This window comes from Plectropomus leopardus, chromosome 9 (assembly GCF_008729295.1).
Source record: "Plectropomus leopardus isolate mb chromosome 9, YSFRI_Pleo_2.0, whole genome shotgun sequence".
Lineage (NCBI taxonomy): Eukaryota > Metazoa > Chordata > Actinopteri > Perciformes > Serranidae > Plectropomus > Plectropomus leopardus.
Window position 1 is genome coordinate 21,688,786 of NC_056471.1, and position 18,578 is coordinate 21,707,363.

Below are 18,578 nucleotides of genomic sequence, written 5' to 3' on the forward strand. Positions count from 1 at the left end.
ATATTGAGATTGGCTCTTGGCTCTGTTCTGCTGGTGTGTGTGAGTAAGATGCCACAGGCCTCAGATGCATGTTCAGTATGATGTAATGGGTAGCAATCAAGCAGGCGGGGAGGCAGTCCTTCAGCATCACAGATGATCACACGTAAACCATCATCACAACAGGCCAGTGTCACGCAGCCTCCCATCTCTAATCTCTGTCCTCAGACTGCCAAAGCATTGGTTAATATGTCCTAATCTCCCCATGTTATCTTCTCAATTGCAAAACACACACATTGACCCTGGATGATGGTGCATATCACAGGTCATGCCCAGACATTCAGGAATGGTTATTTTCTGACAGTGTTGTACAAATCAGATGCAGCAGTATTTAAACAACTTTTTCTGACTTGTTGAATATAAATAAATGCATGTTTGCGGACGTTACTTCAGCTTCAGACACAAAATACCACAGCAGCTGCTGCTTGGTGGAACTTAGCCTTAGTAATATGATGTGGTCCCAGTCATTTACACTGATCCTTCAATCGGTGGCGGCAGGCTCAGTGCTATCATTCAGTCATGTGAAAGCATGACCTCTGACTCACTGCATCCCACATGGGTGCGATCCGGCTGTAGGGCCTGACATAAGGAGGAGCTCGGTCATTCAAAGAACTTAAACCTCAGTCAGATCGTCTGTATTCTACTACTCTTTCACTACACTCATCGCAAGGCAAATACATTTGACTTTTGACTCGAAACGACTTTCCACTAGAATCAGTCCATAATAATCAATAAAACTGCCACTGAACGTACAACTTCTACCATTTTAGGGGCCATACACATGCTAAATCTTTTGCATGCTCTGTTCTATTGTTTTCAATGGAAATGCGCGGCAGGCGCATTCAGTAGCCACGCCGACGTCACAACACACACGTGTTCCCATGCGCCTGTTTTTCAGGGCAGTAGACTTTTCCATGAGATGAACAGAGTTAAACTTTTGGAACAGAGCAGCGCACACTACATGTCATGTGATAAGGAACAACCCATCACAGCCAGCAGATATCTTTACTGTCTTCTGCACATATCAAGAGGAGAAGTTCATAATTTGAATGCAGGGATAACCTGAGCTTTACATCTCACCCATGGACCATATTTCAGACCCAATACACACTTACACCTGCAAGAAGATCAGCTCTGCATTTCTGGTGGGAGGCTCTGATATGGTGCTGTTTATGGTAACCTAGCAACCTCAGATGCAACCTGTTGCTGCATTTCTGAGAGTTGGCACGGAGTTGACACGAGTAGCACCCAGCGCCTGACCTCGTGTTTTCCAGTCAGTTAAAAACGCAGCATGTGTGCGACCCCTTAGAATGCATGAACTGACAATCTTATGAATTAGTAGGTAATAGAAACCATGTGTTACTGCACAGGCTGAGACTGAGACTGGCTGAGAATGCAGAAGTTGCGAACTAACTCTGTACACTCTCTGCACACCTGTTGTGCTGCTTAATGAAGACTCTGGCAAAATATTCAGGCTGAAAATATGAATGTTATAAAATTACTGAGCATAAGGATTGACAGGGGAGAGGTGGATGCTGCAGGATTGGTTTGAGAGGTACAGTATCATGGTTGTTTAAAAGCTTGACAGGTGGCAGGAGTAAAAAATATATATATAAAAAGCAGGAGGAGGACGGGTCTACTTTTTTTCCTCTGCAAGCAAGACTCATAAAGTTGTATCTCCACACACTTCAGCATACACAGTCACCCATCAACACACATCTATACTTGTGAGGACCTGAGCCCCTAACCCTAACCATCGTAACTAAATTCCTACCACGACCTTTACCCTAACTTTGCCTCTCTTTTAACTTAACAAAAAAGCCAAGTCTTAACCTCAAAACAGTCGTCTGAAGTAGCGAGGAATGGACAAAATGTCCTCACAATGCAGTACAAGTGCAGGGATACACACAACATACGAACAATCTTCTGCTCAGCCTATAAACAGGTGGGACTCACGAGTCAGCCAATAAATTCTTACAGAGATGAAGGTAGAACTACCTCAAAATCCCCCTGATGCTTCTCTCACCAGGGCTTCACAACACACACACACACACACACACATGCCTACATTACACACACGACATGCACTGCGGCAAGGACTCTGTCGTGCTGCCTTTGGAATTTTTGGATCCTTCTTCATCCTTTTTAATGGGTTCACAAAGGCAGCGGGATAGGAGAAAGCATGAATATTGTACACTGTTCAGTCCTATTTAACTGCTTGCAGCCCAAATCAAACAGAGGAAGACATATAAATTGCTGCACTACTTTTAAGAATAGTCACATTTTGGATTGAAGGGATCAGTTGGCCACAGTTGTTTTTCTTGGTTCGTGGCACTTGCTTACACATTGAATAGGTATGAATTAAAGGTGTGCACTGAAAGGATGGTATGACAATAATTTGGTAGTCTAGCTTGACATTAGCACTGGTAGATTTTTGATCTATAGTCTCTGAACATGTTCTAATATCTGGGAAGCCTTTCAAAACGAGACAAAGGGGTCGCAATTTCACAAGGACAAGCATAGACAGGCTACGTTCAGAATGCAGCCAAATCCTGTTTGTCTGTAACTTTGTGTTATATTGCTGTTGTGTCTTCACCAGGTCTCTCTTGAGAATGAAACGCCATGTCTCAATGAGGTTACCTGTTAAAGTAAAGGTGATCAAATTGTATTGAGACCAAACATCACCAACATATCGACATTTGTTGTTGTGGTAACCACGTAGGTGTCAGTTACGATGTCAGCACACTGATGACATGACTTTAGGACCGGGGCACAAAGGCAGCTTAGCCTTGCAGACCAATTTTTCCCAGTAGTCACTCGCAGTATTGCTGTGAAAATATCTCCTGCAGCCCAAAAGGCATTTTACCCATTGACCACAATTATAAAAGAGACATCTGTAAAACTGTTGACGGGACACGTCCAATTGCAAGCAAAGTCAATTATGACTCTTCCTATTCAGAATTTGTGAAGAATGGTGGTTTTACATTTGCAAAATTCAAGCTGAGAAAATGATTTAAAGATCTGTGACGTCATAACAACGTAAAGTCTATGAGCCGAGTGGGAACTTATGGGCGAGGCCAGCGCAAGAAACACTTTGGCGTATATTCAGCGGGCCGCAAACTGCGCAAGTAAACCAGCAAGCTAAAAACTTTTTGGGCGTCAGCTGAGTAACTCCATGGAAATGAATAGGCTCCAGCGTGGCATCCGGTATCTAGTTTGTCGCCCATTTCGCCTGTTAAAAAATCACGCTGTCAAGTAGTGATTATTTATTCCAGCATCTTTCTAAAGACTGTAGAAATGTGATTGGAATCATATTTTAAACTGTCCAATTGTGGTTCCTCTTTGTCTTTTGTCATTTTGCAGACTTTCTAAAATCTAATCTAAAATCTCTAAAAAAAAATGGTTTTTGGCTGGCCGTCTGAACAATGTCAAGGAGTTTAGTTTCTTTTTTTTTCTCTCTTTTTAGTCGCTATATTTTCAAAAGTTAATAGAACTGCTTCCACATACAGTCCTGCGGTTACCTGTTACCACTATATTTACTAAGCGTTTGGCTGGTGGCTAGTATTAATTTCTTGGCATGATGTAATGTCCGCAAAGGGACTGGATAATGTTCTGTTATTACTGCAGGCTTTATAATGATTTACAAGTTGAATGCTATTCTCTAATAGTGTTGCATTTCATATTATATGCCTACTACGGACCACAGAGAGCCATTACTGCTTTACTGCTGTGTTTTGGCCTACTTTTTCATACCTCTGTAGGGTTCTCTATCAGCTCTGCACAGCTCCTCCCACCTGTTATATTCCAAACACTGGTCCACTACCATCCGTTGTCATTATGTTTCCATTGATTTCTCTGTGTGCTGGCTTCACTAACAAGCACAGGGGCTGAAAGTGAAAAGTGGGATAGTCTGGGTAGGGAACATGACCTATTTACCCACCCACTCCCATAAATTGAGTCATCGTGTCTGCTGTCGTGTCATTTCAAGCTTAGTCAATCAGTTCCAGCTAACACATTGGGCTTTTAAGTACACTGAAATAATCCATGCCAATCTGAGCCATACAATCACACTGGCATCTTCACACACATTCTCATCTTTTTGTGTACGTAATCAGATTAAGCTCAAGTGTAGCACCAGAGATGTACACTGTATACGACCATTCACTGCATGCTGTATGAAGACCCATTCTCCTCCGAGCAGCTTCCCTGTCTCAGATCTGCAGTCAGGCATCGTGAGACATCACATCACAGGGGGAATGAAACACCCAATACCTGCCTCGAGGAAATGCACCAGTGGCAGGGGAAATAAAGAGTGTGTGGCCGTACTAAATGAGCTTCATTAATGTTCAAACCCAGTTCGCTGAACTGCACATTTTTGACCTCATTGCATAATATTCACAGTTATTCTTGAAGACAGACAGGGGAGGTAATGGGGTTATTCTGAGGACAGGGACCTGGTTAATAGATAAACTCTGGTTCTATTACAAAATACTTGGATGAAAGAGAACACTGAGAGAGGAGTCAGCGTTTCTTCTCATCAAGTAAGTACAAGAGATGTGAAATATTTTCACCTCCGTTAAGCACTTGCAAAGTCTAAATCGAGACACATTTTAGCCGTTTTAGTTTCAAGAATAGTTCGCGCTTTCATCCTCCCCGCTAAGAAGTGTCCATCACCTAAGACAACAATGTCTCCTAAGTTAGCAGCTCTTTAAAAAAAAGCTGTGAACATGACCTCGTGCTCTCGTGCCGGTCTCAGAGCTTCCCTTTGTGTCTCTGTCAGTAAGTAGACAGTTTAAGCCAGCTGGTGTCTGAGATGATGCCTTTAATCTCACTCCATCCCCTTCCTTGATGTGTCAGACTGGAAGGGATATGTAGGACAACATCACTTCACTTACTGTATTCTGGGACTAAGACTGCTCTTGCTAGACGGGGGTATAATTAGCACCGAGTTATTAATACAAACTTTCAGAAAGTCTGAGCGTCTTTATTTTGGCTGCAGCACACTTCCTTGATTTTTCTTTGATACCAGATGTCCCTCTTCACTGTGACGAGAGCCCATTTCCTGGGTGTGTTCTGCCTAATGGAGGAGGGATAACTTGAAAGGGAATAAAAGTGATTTTGTTGTTGTTGTTTATGGTCTCTCAACTCCTAAATGCCGTCTCTCTGTAGCTTTCCCCACCGTGATGGATATTGCCAAAGGGCTTCCATTGACTCACCATCTATGATTCACACATGTTACTGTTCAGTCATCCATTTTGGCAAGGGAGCATCTCCCGCACTTGATTTCCTCCTCCGGCTCCCTCCTGTTGTGATGCTGGCAATGATAGATACTGGATGTTGTTCTGATAACAGGCATTTAGAGACTCCTATTAGATTTGGTGGGCTGACTGCCTGTGTGCGCATGTGTGTGTCTATTATGCATGTGTGTGCTTGTTGAATTACCTTTAAAAACAAGTGCATGTGTGCAGACATCAGGCTATGATCTTATCTTCCATCTGGCTGATGGAAAAGTAATGTGGCATTAGAGACTATGTCCTGTAGCTAACCCAGAGACAGACTTCATGTGCACAAAAGCTGATTGTGTATTGTATATTATGTACAAAATGTCATTATTGTAAGCTTGAGAGTTACTTTGAATTTTGTCCTCTGCCTTTCGTGCAGCAAAACTGCATTTCCTATAATCTGACCTGAGTCTTGTTTATTGAATCAACCTCACAATGTGGCTTTAGTTCTGTAAGACCTGCTGCTCTTCAAAGTATTTAAACTGTCTAAGTCTCCACACACAGCAATCAGTCACAGGGGCTTTTAGCCACCTTCCTCCGGCTTACGACAACATTGGCTATGATTCACCCACAATCCCCCAGGGGACCTGCAGGGTCATGCATTTGGTAGACACACACGTACACACACATTACATTTCAATTTCCATTAGTGGCCCAAACAAAACCAGTAGCCTGCTGACATCACCTCATTGACGTTTCATAAGCGATCCTGAGTGCCTCTTTTTCATATTCCTGCTCACCTGAGGAACAAAGAGGACAAGCCACACTTTGTTATTATCACAGAGAATCAGCTTCAGGGTGTTTAAGGTCTCGGGCCTGCAGCTTTTTAGTAAAGTATCATGTTCTGTGTTTGAAGTCTGAGGAGAAAAAAGGGGTCAGCTGGTTAGAGGACGAGAAATGGGGAGCCTCTGTGGCCTGTAGTTTTACAGTCTTGTGTCGCGGGGTAATGAGAGCGCATCGCTGGTGCAGCATTAGTCATTCCGAGCAGGCTGCTGTCTGAACTCTGGCCATTTCACACACCGTTTGGTGCCTCTGATTGAGATTTCTCCACGTCATTACAGCCTTACACGCACACAGGCACACACGCACACACACACAAACAGAGCAGAAGCTATAGCACGTGAAAGTCCACAGTATGCTTCGCAGCTAAATTATGCTCTTTACAAGGAGTTAAATGAAGAAGAGACAGATTGTACAGTGGAGCTTTTGTAAACAGATTCACTAGTATATGTGCTTTTATTCAGAGATTTTTGTTAAAGGGATACTTCACCAGTTTTCAACCAGCTTTCCATCACATAAATGTAGGTAGTATGTGTAAACAGATTACGGTTGACAGTTGAATAGAAACATGTAAACATTTTCTTGGACTTACTGTATAAAACCCTCCTGATTGTGTGTAATGTCAGTGTGTAATTTCCTCAGTTTAATTCAGTGACCTATTAAAAGCACGATAGCAGCAATTCTAGTTCATAGTGGTCAAAATGTCATATTTACATAATTAAATAAGTGTATAAATATTTACACCATATATTGTGTAAAAGGTTGAAGCAAACATGACTTCATTTAAATGTCACCTTCTGAGATGATAATTACCTCCTCCTGCACTTTGTGACTGTAGCTGTGAAGGTCCAGACTGCAAACATCTAAACATTATTCAGCTGCACCTCCTCGTCTATTTGTATCATTATCAAGCAAACAGACACAAAGCGTCTGGCAGATGCTCAGCTCCTGAAACTGTCTCAGCTCTATGTTTCAGTGCCATATTTAGCTTTTATTGATGTACAAAATAGAATTGTTCTTTTCACTTGGGTAACAGAAATATCTGCAGCTATTCTCTCCGTGTCAGAGGAAAATATGGCAGCGCTGATCAGTAGACAAAGACTTTGAAGCCAGTTGTAATACAAAAGGTGAGAGGTTGGATGGAAAATGCCAGGCATTGTGTTTGTCTGCTCCTAATTAGTTTTGGTGTTTTATAGTGAGACGGAGATGGAACTCTTGACGGTTTAATGAGGAGCTGACTGGCACACAGCTCAGATATCAACGCAGTATTGATGTTTATAAATATATATGTTTTATCTTATTTTCACTGCAACTAAAAGCAAGATTTAGCTTCTATTAGATGACTTGAAAAATCTCACTGGCACTTTACGCACATGAGGATTAAACACTAAATAATAATAAGTTGATGACCCGTAACATCTACTGTATGTCTAACGGGCCTTTTCTATTCAAATTCAAATTCAAATTCAAATTCAAAAAACTTTATTTGTCCCCAGGGGGCAATTCAAGGCACACAGAGCAGCATGACAAGCAATAAGGTAAAGATGAAAGTAAGAAGGAGAGAAAAAATAGAAATCAAAATAAAGATAATTTAAATATTTGTGTATATACAGTATATAGGTGAATAGAGTATAATAATAATATAATAATAATAATAATAAGGTGCATGTAAAGGAGGTAATTGTGCTTAAAAACAATTTCACAGCTTGAAAGTCCTATTGGCACTTTTGGTCATGCTGAGTCAAACCATGCTGTGCTGATTTGCATTTTCTTTATCAGTTTTAACAAGCCAAGTCACACCGTGCCAGAGATTGACCTTTTTTAGAGTAGGGCCAAAAGGGCACCCAACCCTCTCCAAGTAGGTAACAGCGACATCTGGACGACCGCAGCCAATCCTCAACAACCACCGTTCTCCCCCTGAAACAAGAGTGTGTGTGTTGCAAGAGAGAAAGGTTTTTAAAAGTCTGTGTGATCAGCTTTCAGTCCTTTTTTAACTTTGAGCTCAATCCTTGTTATATGGAGTCAAGTTTATCTCCTGCGCCCTGTTTGTACTTTAAATATCCGCTTTATTTACTATTTCATGTTCGTTTTTAGACGTACGCTGTTAAGTTATTGAAATCCCAATATTTTCTTATTTTGCTGCTCCACAATAAAAGCTTGTGCCTTACAAAAGAACTAGGGACTTTCACTGCGAAGAATATGTAGGAAATTAAAAGCGTTTATCGCAGAATTAGCAGAACTTTGTTGGGAGCTTTTCTTCAATAAAAAAAGTCTACTAATAACACAGAGAGGAAGAGTAGCCTATGAGTGGAAAACTTCCACAATGAAATGTTAGATGAAGAGATGCTGACAACAGGCAAACACAGCTCACCTTCAGAGGGTTAACTTCTTTTACCTGCCTACTAGAGCAAAAATAATAAGGGACTATAGCCAAGGATTAGTTATGGGCGGTATCACGTTTTTACAGTATACCAGAATATTTAGAATCCCAAAGGTATGTTTTTTAATGTCATAAATACAGGCACTACTCTTTCTATTAATCTCAGTGTATTGAGTGCACAGCATGCACCACCACTCAGTCTTCCGTCTCTACTGGTGGAACAGGCAGCTGTCCTGAAAGACAGCACGACACCTAGTGGTGGAGGGATAAGTTACAGGACTGTAAGCAGCCAGTGGCCAACAACAGCACAGGGGAAAAACAGCATGATTTTTACATTTAACCCGTTGAACTGAGGATTTATTGTGACTAAACCAGAGCTGGCGATTGTTGGAACAGTGGACTTACTAACTACATTAATAGCAAGAGTAACCAAGATGGTTTTGGTCATTTTATTTTGTTTCTGCTGAGTTTGTATGAAGTGTGATTTATGATGATTCAGTGAGACAATTTGGTCTTGTCAGTCTTCTGTCACCGAGAGAAAGTTGAACTGTACAGTTGTATTTCTCTTTTTTATAATGAAAAATACATGTGAGAATATTACTTTTCTTAACATTTTGTGTGTTTCTATTGTGTATATATTAGTCTCAAAGCTGAGGCATTAAATGCACTCGCTGTCTAGGGAAGGGGGGACGGGTTATACCGTCATATACTGTATACCCTGGTGAAATTTCAGGGAAGGTATGAAGGTGTGAAAAATTAGAAACGGCCCAAGCCTACCATGGGTCATCAGCTGCTTTTCACCACATAAGACAAGCCGTCATCAATTAAAGACATGCAGGTAGACCTGTTGTAATGATGACAGGAATCTGTGCCACGCTGGGCTGACATGCCGAAACAAACCAAGATATAAAGACTTGACATTCCTTACTGATGTTAGCTCTCATGGTGGAGCTGTGGGCAGTTTCTCTACACAGTTAGTCCCCAAGGTGAAGATCATCCTGGTTTACCCGCTGGAAGGAATAATGGGACCAATGTCCTCTAGTTTCAGTCTACTGACTCTTTGCTTTCATGTCCTGAACACAGCCTTCTGGTTCTAAAGGGGGTCAGGACAGATCACACAATCATGAGTCTGGCGGTCGGCCATGACTGCGTTCCAGCCCCCTCCTCTGCTGGATCCTTGAGTGACTTATGGTTTCTCGTTCTGTAATATCCAGCAACCCCCATCCTCAGTGCACATTCTCTGTCTCTCTCTCTATCTTTCACACACACACCCTCTTACGTATGTGCAGTCTCCATGGTAACGCGTGGTATCACTGGTGGCCTAGCATGCTGCATGTTGTAGTGGATTTACTGTACCAGTGCACGCACAGAGAGCGGACAGCCAGCACAACGCTGCCAAAGGGCTGAATGGTTTGAGCAGCAACCCTCCGAGCTTATCACAGATCATTCCTTTTTCCCCTGATAATATTTCACATCATCCCCTCACTCAAGAGGTGCAACTAAAAATCCTGCCACTGCAGTTTCCAATGGTATGTTAAGATATTCATTTAGTCAGTTAATATCTCTATATAATCAGTGGCACAATCCTAGCATGCAACTTTGCCCTCTATTACACACCACGAGCAAGGTTAACCTCCCCATTTATTCACTGTCTGCCCTTGGAGGCCGCTTTCTCTATGAATTTTAAAAAATTCATTAAACCCTGGGTGTTATCATGACAGCCTCGGGTTATTAATAAGAAGAGATAGCTTTAATTGTTTGGTTATATTTAATAATACAAAGGTCAACACGGTGCTCAACCTTGGCAGCACACAGGCAGATCTCACACTTTAACTCTGGCGCTCTGCTCTCTAGTGGCCGGAGATGGAAAGAGCAGCAGGGGGCTGAGACCTTCTGGGTCTGTGTGAAGACACCATGTCCACGCACAGTTAGATGTGTTTGCAGGCTGAGTGGTGCTCTTCATATGACTGTGTTTGAACAGTTAACTGTGTATGGAAGAGTAAATGCTTCCTCTGGGCCTTTTCTATAATGGCAGTTTCTACAATAAACCATTTCACAGTCCAGCTCGTAGATGCTTCTTTTTGCAGTTTAGTCATAGTCATTGCATTAGTGGATTAGTTGTCTGTACTAGTGGTTTTCAGTGGTCTGGGGACCCCCAGGGGTCCTTGAAGGAGTTCTAGGGGTTGCCAGAAAAATGGGAGATTATTGATATAGATTATTGGGAGAAATGGAAGTTTATTTTAACTATTTAATTCACTTGCGACCCGACCCCGGATAAGCGGAAGAAAATGGATGGATGGAATTCACTATAGAAGTAAGTCAAGTAAAGTCAAGTCAGTTTTATTTATAAAGCCTATTATCACAAATCACAGTTTGTCCCAGAGGGCTTTAAAGCATGTGAAATCACTCTGTCCTTGGACCCTCTCAGCAGTTAAGGAAAATATGAATATTAATAAATGTAGCTTATGATAGTACGTATGTTTTATTAATATATTATAGTATATGTGTTTGACAATAATAGCCATATGTGTATAATAGCAATGGAAGTATGATTAATAATAAATGCAGTATTAGTAGGAAGTAGAAGTAAGCCCAATGTGAGGAAAAGTCATAATAGTGATTACTCTCATCAAACTTCCTCCACGGTTTTCTCCTGCACTGTAGGATTCTGTTTTTTATCATATTTAACAACCAAAATCTTTTTTAGATTTGAGGTCCCTGAATCTTATGAAGTGGGGGTCAGTGACCTAATGTGGATCAATTCAGGGCTCCATAACATGAAAAGGTTGAGAAAACAACTGATCAATACTATGAAATTATTTCCCAACTAATTTGATAATCAGATGGTTTGAGTAATATGCACAGAAAAAAAGTAAAGAAAATCTATGATTACAGCTTTTTACAGATATGCAATGCAGCACTATCAGCTACTGCTTATTAACACGATTGCCAGGTAAAATAAACCTTAAAATACAAAAGGATAGATCATATCTTTATTGTCCACCAGGGTGCAAATTTGTCTTCGGCTCATCAAACACAGAAGACAACAGTAAAAATCAGACAAGCAGTTAGTAAAGCACATTTGTTGAGTTAAGAATATTGACTGCACTTAGGATAAAGGACTTCTTGAATATATTTTTAGTTGCCTGAGGGACTCTATAGCGCCTCCCAGAGCTCAGGAGCTCAAACTGGTGGAAACTATTCTACTCTTACATGCACAGTTTAGGTGACTGTACCAGGCAAGGAGGTGAAAAGTTAAAACACTCAACCATAATTTTATACACTAATTCTAAAATCTGCTGACTAACACCCAGGCCACTGAGTTTCCTCTGAAGATAGAGTCGCTGTGAGCATCTCTTGAAAATATCTCTATATTTTCAGAGAAGCTCACCTGGGAGTCCAGAGCTGCACTGAGATATTTAAAGTTTACCTAAGCGCTGTGGGGGTACACGCCCATAAACATCCTAAACAGAAAAAAAGAAGAAAATAAGACGGGCAGAGGGCAGAAGCTCTGCAGAAAAATTCACCTCCACTCACTTTTTCAAAAGATATGATTGAGCGGGATTTCTTCTGCGTACGTCTACATGCTGGCTTTCCAGGAAAATCTTGCATAGTAAACAATTTAATGTGATTTTTGAATTTTCTAGTTTCTTTTCTTCTCTGACAATAAACCGAATATCTTTGGGTCTTTGACAAAACATGATATTTAAGGATCTCATCTATGGTTTTGCGAAACACTAATTAGCATTTTTTGACTTTTGTGACATTTTATAGACCAAACAACTAATTAATTAGTTATCGACAATGAAATTAAAGTAATAGTTGCGGGTCTGTTGTTAATACATTAATTACCATGTGTTTTGTAGCTTCGGACACTAGTCTTGTGATACAGGTGGATTTTATTGCGTACATTATGCATACTATAATTGTGTTATGATGGAAGCTGAGAGAGGTCTGTTCTTTTGGATGTTCTCAATTATTTTCTCACTCTCCCTCTGTGTGTGTGAGTGTGTGTGTACAGTGTGTGTATGTGTATGAGTTCAGTACAGTGAAGGTGCCCCCGGGAGGCCACAGTAGACTGGCATTCTGGGGCACTACAGTAATTAATGTGCCCATGGCACATTGCTACACAAGCAACCAAAGCACACACACAACATAGAGGCAGTTTCTGTATGTGTGTACGTGTGTGCGTGTGTGTATGTATGTCCTTGAGTTTTTTTGGGCTTGTCTGTATTTACAGTGTCTACAGGTGTAGGTTACAGAGGTCACTTCTGTCTCGATTTGTTGAGACAAACTTTTTTGCATTGGGGTAAAACTCGACTGGTGCGTCATGTCTCATCTGCTGGGTTTGATTTTCTGACAGTAGAGTTAATGAACGCTGTCAGAGAGTGTGTGGTAGACTTCAAATGAGTCAAATATAGCTATAGCCTATTTTTGTCTTGCAAAAAATAAAGACAAAAGAGCTATATTTTCTTCAGAGACTTCTGAGTACAAGTGATACAGAAGAAATTAGGATATACAAATGCTTCTTATTTTCTATTTTTCTTTTAATACCTTCTTGTCTATTTAAAAATTGACTCACTTCTTTACTTATCTCACCAGTTCTACTTGTTCCATTGTCTACTGTTTTGTATTTTTCCTCCTCCATCATAGCTTGGCTGCTGCTAAGAAAAGCCCAAACGGCATGACGGACATTATCAGGCCTTTACACATTTGCACTTTCTTTAGTGTCATCTTAGGTGTTTGATTAGTGTCACTTTTGTACAATGCAGCCAAACTCTCGTCACCTCTTTCTGTCCTCCTAGCTGTCAGTGATAAACCGAGCTATCCTGCTGAAGGGCCACACTGTCTGCCTGAGTGATGGCCCAGGTTTATCAGTAGTGGGAGGACTGAAGCAAAACCTGGGATCTGCCTCTGCTGGTGTTGAGATCTGTCTGTCTGTGTTTGCTCGTGGCAGAATTAGAGGTATCAGATAGAACCAGGCAGGGATGCTGTGCTGCTGCTGCTGCTGCTGCAGCGGAAATCAGGTTGTATAGAGGTTTTCCAGAGTGCAGTATTAACATATATCACAGGATAGGACCACAGTATGTCGACTGTATAGCAACATCCTGAACTATATCACATTTCAAGACAATAAATGGCACATACGATACATGTTCTCACTTTTAATTTATATAAAGTGCTGCAGCTTGGTCAGTGGCCCTCCGCTCCAAACTGTGATGTTCTTGGCACCCATCCAATGTAAGTTTTGGATGCGCAGGGACAGCACGTCACTTACGGCTCTTTACATGCATAGAGTGTTTTCAAATAAACCTCTGGTTTCACAGGAAATATGGGTTTAGTCACCAAAACTACTTTACCTTAAGGCAACAAAACTAATTGGGTAGATTTGGAAAAAAGATCATAGTGTGGGTTAAAATAACTATGTCTGTTAATTAAAGTTACCAACTATTTTGCATGATGCATGTGACATGTGTGACGTATATTAATTCCATAAAATAGTTCAAAAAAAGCCGGGGTATAATTATTGTTATTTAATATCTTATCAGTGTCAATATTTTGTCTTTGATTTTAGTTTATGTGTGATTGTCAAATTTCTCAAATAAAATCTCTTAAGCACCTCAACTTAGTGTCACACTGTATTACAGCTAAGTTCACTTTTTGTAACATGAGTTTAATGCTAAAAGCACAAAAAAATGGCTAGAAAAACCACATTTATTTTATGTACATGAAAGGTCTATAGCTCTACTGAAACTGTCTTAGTTCTAGGCTTTTTTTTACCTGTAAAATTGGCATTATCTGTGAGCTAAAGACGATGATAAAGGAAATTGGAACATTTTGCAGTATTGATTGCAAAAGCCTAACAGTGTTACATTAAGGAAGTTGAGGTTAGAACAGAGTAAAACATGAAATCATACATATCAAAGAAGATAACTCATGTTTTGTCTTCTTTTCAATTAAAATGTTTAATTGTGTGTTTATTGAGGTTAGGTGTTGGAATTATCCTATTTTTAGGAAAGCTGTTGTGACTTTGTAATCATCCTAGGAAAGTAAAGATCTCCCTGTGTGGATATGAATGGTAGATATTAAGGCACCAGCTGTTCTTGAGATGATGATGATAATAATGATGATTATATAAAGCCCAGTTCAACGATAGCGCAGCTTTCTCTTAGACTGTGGAAGGTTAAAGGTAGGAACCTCAACTTGCTTTTCACAGGGGCCACTTTAGCAAAATAACAAAGAACCAGGGGCCAGTTAGTAAACAAACATAAATAATATGTATGTGTATGCAGGGGTGTTTCTTGACTTTGAGGACAGTCTTAGCCTGGACCTCCATGGGACCCTCCCCCGGCACTAGGTTATGGTTGGCTGGCTACATGGCCCTAAATTGCCTACCTCTGGGTTAAAGGTTAGATTCCCTCCATGCCATTATGGAAAACATCAATGACAGTAAACAGGAAAACAAATGCTTTTATCTCTCCAGTCTCATGTTATTTAACCCACATCCTTTGTAAATCAATATATTGGCATTCAACCATGAACTACTTAAATTCCTATCTAGTTTCAGTACACATAATCATAAATATTGCTTTCATCAGCATGGCTGACTGGTCAGCATCTTGTGTTATCACTCAGTCTGTGTAGGAAATATTTATTTGCTTTGCGGTGGTGACTTCATTGATTAGTCTTTTCATTCTGATGCAGATAGGTATTTTTATTATAAATATACACTGTCATGGTCTGTACAAAAGTCAGAAGTCTATACTGTTTTAAGTTATACCCTTACATACTATTTGTGTGTCCTGGTTGTACAAAATTGCACCACTCTGTTTTAGTTTGTGAATTTAGAGTTGGTCATCTGAATAGTGGAGGTTATGCATACGGTCATTAAAAGACCTGTTCTGTGGATAATGGTGATTTCAGGGACATGAGGTCATTTTCTGATTCATAACCACCGGCGTCACATTAAATGAAGCTCAACTGCATGTTCAAGTAATGTGATTAAAAGAGTAATTCATGTCTGAATGCTCTGCATGGAGAGGCTCGTGTCTAATAAAGGCTTGGGTTTAGTTTTCTTGGTGGATATTCTCCTCAGGGTGAATAAGCTGCTCTTGATATCCTGTCCACTTGCTCCATCTAGTGTTCAAAGCTGTGCACTGTCGGTGGGCGCCAGATTACACCAAACCTCAGCAGTATCTGATGCACTGCAAGCCTCACTGTAAGCCTCACTGTAAGCCTCACTGTAAGCCTCACTGTAAGCCTCACTGTAAGCCTCACTGCAAGCCTCACTGTAAGCCTCACTGTATGTCAGAGCTCATCGTTTAGTCCATCGTTACATACAGTGCATTCATAAAGCTGCTGCGCTCTGCATTTAATTACACGCCTTACTTGACTGCACTGATATGAAATAGAGCTGCACAAGCAAACAAAGAGAGCACACTTCATGAACTGTGTTGACAGTAATTTATGCCTTGATGTTGATTAACAACAAGTGTTTGGTCTATCTGAGTATTAGCTGCGCGATGTGTAAACAAGTGCTTCTACAGTTTTACAGAACAGAGAACTGTGTTTGTAAAAAAAAAAAAAAAAAAAAAAAAAATCACTTTCCCTAATGCATGTTGTCTCAGCTGATTGTACATCGATATTTTTCCGTCCAAAGTGGACGAGCCTGTATAACCGGTTTAGTCAACGCATTATCGGATCATTTTACATCATTTTTTTTGTAACATGAGAGCAAAGTCTTCCCTGCCCCAAGAAGGAAGCACAAACCCAGCCTGCATTTTCGATCACTTTTCTTCAATCCGGCCGCAGCAATACAGCGAACACACGCCCCGTGTTTGCCGGATCAACAAGACCTCTAAATGAATGTTTAATGAGCATTTTAGAAGTCATAATGGCATGTCGCTAATGTCCTGTAATGATCTTCCTGTTGATGGCCACGCCTCGATGCTTTCTCTTCCACTACGTCTCTGACAGTTGTCTGACAATGGTTTGAACTTTGCTGAATGTACTCTTAACTCGCCTTCACTTCAACGCCTGCAAGTATCCGAGTCACCGCTTTGGCTTCGCCGTAAACAATCATGACTTTTCCACTGAGAAAATCGGTTTCAGGTAGGAGGCTGCTTTTGTTTTTGAACTTGCGCTGCATTTATTGGGTCTTTTTTTTAAAACTTTAAACTATATTTAAGTGTTATTAAGTTAAAGAATCGTGTGTTTTCTTGAGCAAAAATGAGTTTGTGGCTTTTAGTGATGTTAGACGCATTAAGTTGTATTTTTTTTCTGTTGAGAAGTGGTGATTTTTTTTGGTTCTTTGCAGTAGTTCGCCGCCTTGGAGCTGTCCGTGGTGCTGAAGTGGAGATGCCTTCAGTTTAAGCTCTTATATCTTCGCTGTTTAGAGTTTTTAAGATGTTTAATTAGAGCTTTTGTGTTTATTCACAACACGTGAAACTATTAAGGTTTAATGTTTTACTCTAGTTACTCCTTTTTTAGTCCACTTTCTATTTTCTCAGACAAAGCGATGCCTCATATTTAATGAACGCAAAATGCATAGTGTTAAGGTGTGTTACTGTATTTACTGTTAACTGGAGAAAATGAATAAAACCTCTAACACAGTTTTGGCTTAAGACTGTAGATGGCACCATTGGTTAGGCTGGTATCTGCGCTCAGTCCAGGACTGAGGGAAAGCCAGGCACAGATGAGGTCGGCAGTCAGGGCTGGACAGACACATCAGTGTCAAGACATGATCTTTGCTCTGCTGTTTATAAAATAGCATTGGCCAAATTGTTTTTAGCTGGAATTTTTATGATGTAAATTCACAATTTACCACTGATAGATTTAAAAACTTACAAGAGGATAGACTTCTTAAATGTGGAATGGCATGGGTATTCACATTCTGTGGCTAAATACAAATTAGTATTAATTATACGGGAAATTATTGTGCCAATTTGAGGCTTTTTGGATTTCATTTCATCTTTAACATCACTGCTTACGTGTGATGATGGCTACCTGCTGTTTTATCTCTCGCAGTCATCTGCATGCCAAAGCTGGCTTTTACATTAGTAAATAAATAACATTTTAAATGATTGATAATCTTTTTGTTCGCTCGCCCGCACACAAGTAAGAAACATGCGAGTTTATTTTTCAAAATTCGTTACAGCCTAAGAGACCAAGCAGGATCAGTCTTTCTTGACTCCCCCCTCTCGTGACTTTCTGTCCACTATCGTCTACTAAAATATCAAAAACCTGTGGTCTTCCCTCCTTCTCTCCCTCTCTCTCGCCTTTTCCTCTTTGCCAACTCCCCGCCCCCACGCCATCTACGCCCCTTTCTCTTGCTGTGTTACATGAATTATCCCATATGACGGCCTATATGGAGATTTTCCTAAGTGTGCACATTGACTGGGCTTGTTCCACTCCCTGTCCTCCCCCTCCTCCTCCCAACTGCTCAGTCTCCAGGTTGTCTGTGGGATGCTCTGAGCAGCAGCTGAGTCTGTGCTTTGCGCTGAGCTCGGATACTGCATCCACAATGATGCGCCCGCTGCCATCACCTGCGCCTCAACAAAAGAGGGAAAAACAAACGGAATCTGTGTAGTGACTTGTTCACATCCTCTGCGTTGACTTTCCAAAACGCGGTGTAAAGTCTGTGACAGCGGCAGCTTCACTGAAGGATGAGAGAAAGCAGATAAAGAGCACTGCAAACACTCCCGGCGTCTGCAAACAGGTGTTTCCATCCTTTTGGCTGCGCATTGAGCTTCATTCACGACTGTGTGCCTCCCCGAGCACCATGTGCGCGGCCATGTAGTTTAGTGGGATGATGCAAAAGCGCTTACACAGACTGGGTTTGTGCGTATTTGTTGTGATGCAGAGAAAATGATACAGTTGGAGGAACATGCAACGTGCTGCGGTGAAAGTCTTTGTGCAGCTTCACGGTGGACCGTGTGGGGTTTATTTTTTGTTAAGTTTCACTTTTTTTCTTGGAGATGCAGCGGACAATTGCTGAATAACGCCCAAATTCACGAAAAATGATTCACTCGGACATTATCTAACGGGCTTTGCTGCACTGCTGGGACTACTTTATTGTCTCCTCTTCATAGTCAGCTTGC

General features: G+C 40.9%; 1 protein-coding gene across 1 annotated transcript in view; it reads left to right on the forward strand.

Moving 5' to 3' along the window:
* fgf13a (fibroblast growth factor 13a) overlaps positions 1 to 18,578 on the forward strand; it is a 125,992-nt gene that overhangs the window by 72,319 nt on the left and 35,095 nt on the right. The gene's annotated exons all lie outside the window — the stretch shown is intronic.